Below are 6,666 nucleotides of genomic sequence, written 5' to 3'. Positions count from 1 at the left end.
GTGTCGCCATTCTCTGGAATATGTTTGATATGACCTATGAAAATGCATCATCAACAATTCGCCAGGCAGTTAGAAATATGGGTTCTTATTAGTCCAGAATTCCTTATATGCTGGATCTGTTTTCTCAAATGCATTCCGAACCCATTCTGCAATTATCCATAGCCGAAGATACAGGACTTCTTTCCTCTCCTAAAAGCTCTCTGACAATGGACCTCGCGCTCCGAATAGCCACTGCTTGGTCAATGGACCCCGCCTCCACTGCCACAACAAACAAAGGCCACAACGCAACGCTCACTGAGGCATGTTGGTGCCCCTCTTAAAAGGCTAATTCCTTCGGACATTCTCCGCAGTTGAGTAAACACGTCTGACTATCCTTCCCTCTGTATGTATATCCCTGCAGGAATGTCTACATTTAAATTTTTTTAGTAAATCATGATTAAATAGGATAAACTACAATGGACACACCCAAATTCGGCATTAATGATATTCAGAAGTCAATCAATGAAATTTCGCGCCACTGGTGCCCGCCACATGTCACGTGAAAACCTAGCGATAAATTGAAAGGGTAAAACGTGTAGGCATGCCATTTACTGACATTCGCCTACTGCCTGAAAACATTATCACACGTTTGGTCACTTTGTTGCATTTTCTATACCAGTTTCAAAGTTTCTAAATACAGTATAGCCTTACAGTTTGTTTGGGGGGTTTGGCACCTGTCCTATTCCTGCTGGGTTTAGCACCTTGGCTGTGTGAATGGTGCATGGTGCAGGCCACTGGCTTGGTTGGGTCGTCATACAAACCACGCAGCCTGGCCTCAGAGCCATACGGAACATACTTTACGTATTTCTGGGCACCTCCAAGCCCTATGTTATCCACTAATGGCTACTAATGGTTACTTTAGACATAACTAAAAGTAGGGTGATTGGATCAGGGAGGATTGATGAGCGTAATCCAAATGTTGCGTGTTTGAGTCAAGTTGGGGACAACTGTAGTATTTTAGCTAACCCTTATTCTAAACTTAACCAAATTCACTTAACCTGCTATGTAAATTTACCTAAACTTTGTCTTTTTAGTTCTCCTAACCTTTTACTTAAATTATCCTAACATTTGGCGTTAGTTTTCCTAAACACCAATGTAAATTCTCCCTGTAATTCTCCTTTGTTGTGGTATACTACGAGCTAACTAGATCTACTCAGGCTTTTATAAAGCTAGCTAGCTTCAGTTACCTTCACATTCCAGGTCAGGCTTCACCCGTATGATGGTGGATATTGCTCGTCCGCCTGCCGCTAACTGCGTGTGCATGTCGCATATGGCTTGTCGAAGGCGAACTCTTCATTGAGACAATGCTGAAATATCAATCCATTGGCGGGTCAGTGCCACATTTTCATTTGTGCTGAAATTATAATGAAAGAAAAGTTATCCTTATTTTATTACTTATCGTTAATGCTGTGTTTGGTGTGCTTATCAATGCACGGCCATCTTTTTCCCACTACTATCGCTCCTTCTTTGATCTGTGGAACAACTTGCTGCATTGTGGCCGTAGATAGACATACAGTGCCTTGCGAAAGTATTCGGCCCCCTTGAACTTTGCGACCTTTTGCCACATTTCAGGCTTCAAACATAAAGATATAAAACTGTATTTTTTTGTGAAGAATCAACAACAAGTGGGGCACAATCATGAAGTGGAACGACATTTACTGGATATTTCAAACCTTTTTAACAAATCAAAAACTGAAAAATTGGGCGTGCAAAATTATTCAGCCCCCTTAAGTTAATACTTTGTAGCGCCACCTTTGCTGCGATTACAGCTGTAAGTCGCTTGGGGTATGTCTCTATCAGTTTTGCACATCGAGAGACTGAAATTTTTCCCATTCCTCCTTGCAAAACAGCTCGAGCTCAGTGAGGTTGGATGGAGAGCATTTGTGAACAGCAGTTTTCAGTTCTTTCCACAGATTCTCGATTGGATTCAGGTCTGGACTTTGACTTGGCCATTCTAACACCTGGATATGTTTATTTTTGAACCATTCCATTGTAGATCTTCCCTGTCCCTGCTGAAGAAAAGCAGGCCCAAACCATGATGCTGCCACCATCATGTTTGACAGTGAGGATGGTGTGTTCAGCTGTGTTGCTTTTACGCCAAACATAACGTTTTGCATTGTTGCCAAAAAGTTCAATTTTGGTTTCATCTGACCAGAGCACCTTCTTCCACATGTTTGGTGTGTCTCCCAGGTGGCTTGTGGCAAACTTTAAACAACACTTTTTATGGATATCTTTAAGAAATGGCTTTCTTCTTGCCACTCTTCCATAAAGGCCAGATTTGTGCAATATACGACTGATTGTTGTCCTATGGACAGAGTCTCCCACCTCAGCTGTAGATCTCTGCAGTTCATCCAGAGTGATCATGGGCCTCTTGGCTGCATCTCTGATCAGTCTTCTCCTTGTATGAGCTGAAAGTTTAGAGGGACGTCCAGGTCTTGGTAGATTTGCAGTGGTCTGATACTCCTTCCATTTCAATATTATCGCTTGCACAGTGCTCCTTGGGATGTTTAAAGCTTGGGAAATCTTTTTGTATCCAAATCCGGCTTTAAACTTCTTCACAACAGTATCTCGGACCTGCCTGGTGTGTTCCTTGTTCTTCATGATGCTCTCTGCGCTTTTAACGGACCTCTGAGACTATCACAGTGCAGGTGCATTTATTCTGAGAATTGATTACACACAGGTGGATTGTATTTATCATCATTAGTCATTTAGGTCAACATTGGATCATTCAGAGATCCTCACTGAACTTCTGGAGAGAGTTTGCTGCACTGAAAGTAAAGGGGCTGAATAATTTTGCACGCCCAATTCTTCAGTTTTTGATTTGTTAAAAAAGTTTGAAATATCCAATAAATGTCGTTCCACTTCATGATTGTGTCCCACTTGTTGTTGATTCTTCACAAAAAAATACAGTTTTATATCTTTATGTTTGAAGCCTGAAATGTGGCAAAAGGTCGCAAAGTTCAAGGGGGCCGAATACTTTCGCAAGGCACTGTATAATCCATAGCAGGGTTTTGGAATCTTTAACCCTGGCAATTTTACAGATAAACTCATGGATACACTACCAATGGCTACCAGTCTTGACTAGAATGGGAACTGCCATCTATGGATTATTTGTCATTGGTTGGTTGTGGTTGTCAGTTTTCTTTTGGCCAATTTTAAAATACAATTCCGCTAAAAAATTTACAGTTTGGAAAGCAAATGCTGTCATTATTAAATGTGCAATGTGAGGGTATTTTAACATTGCAAAACATTTTTACACACATGTTTTTTAAATTGGTCCTCAACTAGTGGCTCAGACACTCCTTCAGGACACATTGAGTTAGCCCTGAGTTAGCTTGCCCCAAGCAGGTTAGTTCTGAAGGATTCGTTGCCATAGAAATTTACCTGCCTAAAAGGTGAGCGACTTTTGTGGTACCGGTTAACCCAAATTGAACTCAGAGTTGACCAAAGTTACAGTACCTGCTAACTCCTCAAACCTGATTCATAGTTAAGGGCTCTGGTCTCAGAGAAAGATGTACAATACTATACATCATCCAAGACGTATGATAAATTACATAATCCAATTTGTATGCTATTGTATGACCTGGTAAGAGGTATCCCACTGGGTACACCACCTTATCTCAACGTGGATAACTGGGTAGTATTTGGTTGAGATGTTGATTAATGAAATTACAAACTATATTCATCCACTCAAAAAGATAGCCAAAAGTTAGCTGAATTTACAACGTGTTATCAATATGCTTCCAACCATCTAAAAGAACAACCTAATTCCAATGTAAAAACAATCATTTTTGTTTAGTTGGCACCCGAATGTCTATCACTTCACTTTCAACCATTTAAAAGTAGAGCAAAGTTCAAATTGGAATATAATGTCAGATATTTTATTTATTTATACAGTGTCATGTGTTATCACTGTGCTTAATCTACATGGTGTAAGTGATCAAGGCCATTTAAGATTCTGCACAGATTATTACAGCAATTGTGAAGACCCATGTATGTTATCTTGAACATACTGTACACATTTTATATGATTACATAAGAAGTATAGTTACAATAACCTCAAAATGTGTCCATGGATGTGTTACTCTTTAAGGTTGAATGTTACATTAGTTTGGAAGATAGCCTTAACTTTAGGCTATATACTGTATTAAAAAAGTAATATTAAATTGTTTTTGGTTTAAAATGCAACCAAATATCAACATTTATATGTACAGTGCATTCGGAAAGTATTCAGACTCCTTTACTTTTTCCACATCTTGTTACGTTACAGCCTTATTCTAAAATGGTTTTAAAAAAATCCCTCAATCTACACTCAATACCCCATTATGATAAAGCAAAAACAGATTTTTAGAATTTTTGCAAATGTGTTACTAATAAAAAAAACGGAACTATTACATTTACATAAGTATTCAGATCGTCGTAAGGAGCGGACCAAAATGCAGCGTGGTATGTGTTCATGATGATTTTTTAATTAAAGAAAGCACTGGACACTGAATACAAACTATACAAAAACAATAAACGAATAACGACCGTGAAGCTATAATGAGAACTGTGCTGACACAAGCAACTAACATAGACAATCACCCACAAACAAACAGTGACACCCAGGCTACCTAAGTATGATTCTCAATCAGAGACAACTAATGACACCTGCCTCTGATTGAGAACCATACTAGTCCGAAACATAGAAATCCCAAAATCATAGAAAAACAAACAGACTGCCCACCCCAACTCACGCCCTGACCATACTAAATAACGACAAAACAAAGGACATTCAGACCTTTTACTCTGTACTGTACTTTGTTAAAGCACCTTTGGCAGCGATAACAGCCTTGAGTGTTATTTTAGGTATTATGCTACAAACTTTGCACACCTGATTTGGGGAGTTTTTCACATTCTTCTCTGCAGATCCTCTCAAGCTCTGTCAGGTTGGATGGGGAGCGTCACTGCACAGCTATTTTCAAGTCTCTCCAGATATGTTCAATCTGGTTCAAGTCCGGGCTCTGGCTGGGCCCCTCAAGGACATTCAGAGACTTGTCCCGAAGCCACTCCAGCATTTTTTTGGCTGTGTACTCAGGGTCGTTGTCCTGTTGGAACCATCGCCTCAGTCCGTGGTCCTGAGCACTCTGGAGCAGGTTTTCATCAAGGATCTCTCTGTACTTTACTCTGCATCTTTCCCTCGATCCTGCTCTAGCCTCCCAGTCCCTGCTGCTGAAAAGCATCCCCACAGCCTGATGCTGCAGCCACCACGCTTCATCATAGTGATGATGCCAGGTTTCCTCCAGATGTGACGCTTGGCATTCAAGCCAGAGGCCCTGAGCGCTCTTGATTTCATCAGACCAGAGGATCTTGTTTCTCGTGGTCTGAGAGTCTTTTAGGTGCCTCCAAGCTGGCTGTCATGTGCCTTTTACTGAGGAGTGGCTTCCGTCTGGCCACACTACTATAAAGGCCTGTCTGGTGGAGTGTGGCAGAGATGTTTGTCCTTCTGGAAGGTTCTCCCATCTCCACAGAGAAACTCTGGAGCTCTGTCAGAGTAACAATCGGGTTCTTGGTCACCTCCCTGACCAAGGCCCTTCTCCCCCGATTGCTCAGTTTGGCCAGGAAGAGTCTTGTTGGTTCCAACACTTCTTCCATTTAAGAATGGAGGACACTGTGTTCACATTTTTTGGTACCCTTTCCCAGATCTGTGCCTAGATACAATACTGTCTCAGAGCTCTATGGACAATTCCTTTGACGTCATGGCTTGGTTTTTGCTCTGACATGCACTGTCAACTGTGGGACCTTATATAGACAGGTGTGTGCCTCCAAATCATGTCCAATCAATTGAATTTAACACAGGTGTATTCCAATAAAGTTGTAGAAACATCTCAAGGATGATTTATGGAAACAGGATGCACCTGAGCACAATGTCGAGTCTCATAGCAAAGGAACTGAATACTATGTAAATAATGTATTTCTATTTTTATTTGATAAATTACCAAACATTTCTAAAAACCTGTTTTTGCGTTTGTCATTATGAGGTATTATGTGTAGATTGACGAGAACCATTTTTTAAAATCAATTTGAATATTATTTTAGTTCCATCTGAGCCATCCCATTTTTACTTTTATTTTTGGTTGAGTTGGAGACGTGAATCCAACATATTATTTGTTAACTTGTCGACAAGTTAATAGGCTATTTATTGTATTTCAAAAGTGTGGCACAGAGTGAATTGTCCAAGCAGAAGATACATCTCCATCAAATGTTGACATTTGGTTGCGTTGACAACCCACCACAATTCAATATCACTAAATATCTTTACATTTTAAATCAAAGGTTAAAACCTTAGAGCTATTATATTGTCTATTTTTTGTTGAATTCTTTGAATTATAATTTATTTCTGATAATGGATCTAAAGTTGAAGATCTGATTTTGTTTTAAAGGTATAAATTCAACATATTTTATACAAGGTTTGTCAATGTTGAAATTTGGTTACCATGATTACATAATCCTTTTGTTTAAATTTCACCCTAAAAACAACAGTTGATTGCTTTTTTCAAATCCAATGTATTTTTCATGTATACTGAACAAAATTATAAATGCAAGATGTGAAGTGTTGGTCCCATGTTTCATGAGCTGAAATAAAAG

Source organism: Oncorhynchus clarkii, chromosome 3 (assembly GCF_045791955.1).
Source record: "Oncorhynchus clarkii lewisi isolate Uvic-CL-2024 chromosome 3, UVic_Ocla_1.0, whole genome shotgun sequence".
NCBI lineage: Eukaryota > Metazoa > Chordata > Actinopteri > Salmoniformes > Salmonidae > Oncorhynchus > Oncorhynchus clarkii.
The sequence above is the reverse complement of the archived record's forward strand: the minus strand, read 5'-3'. Positions refer to the sequence as shown.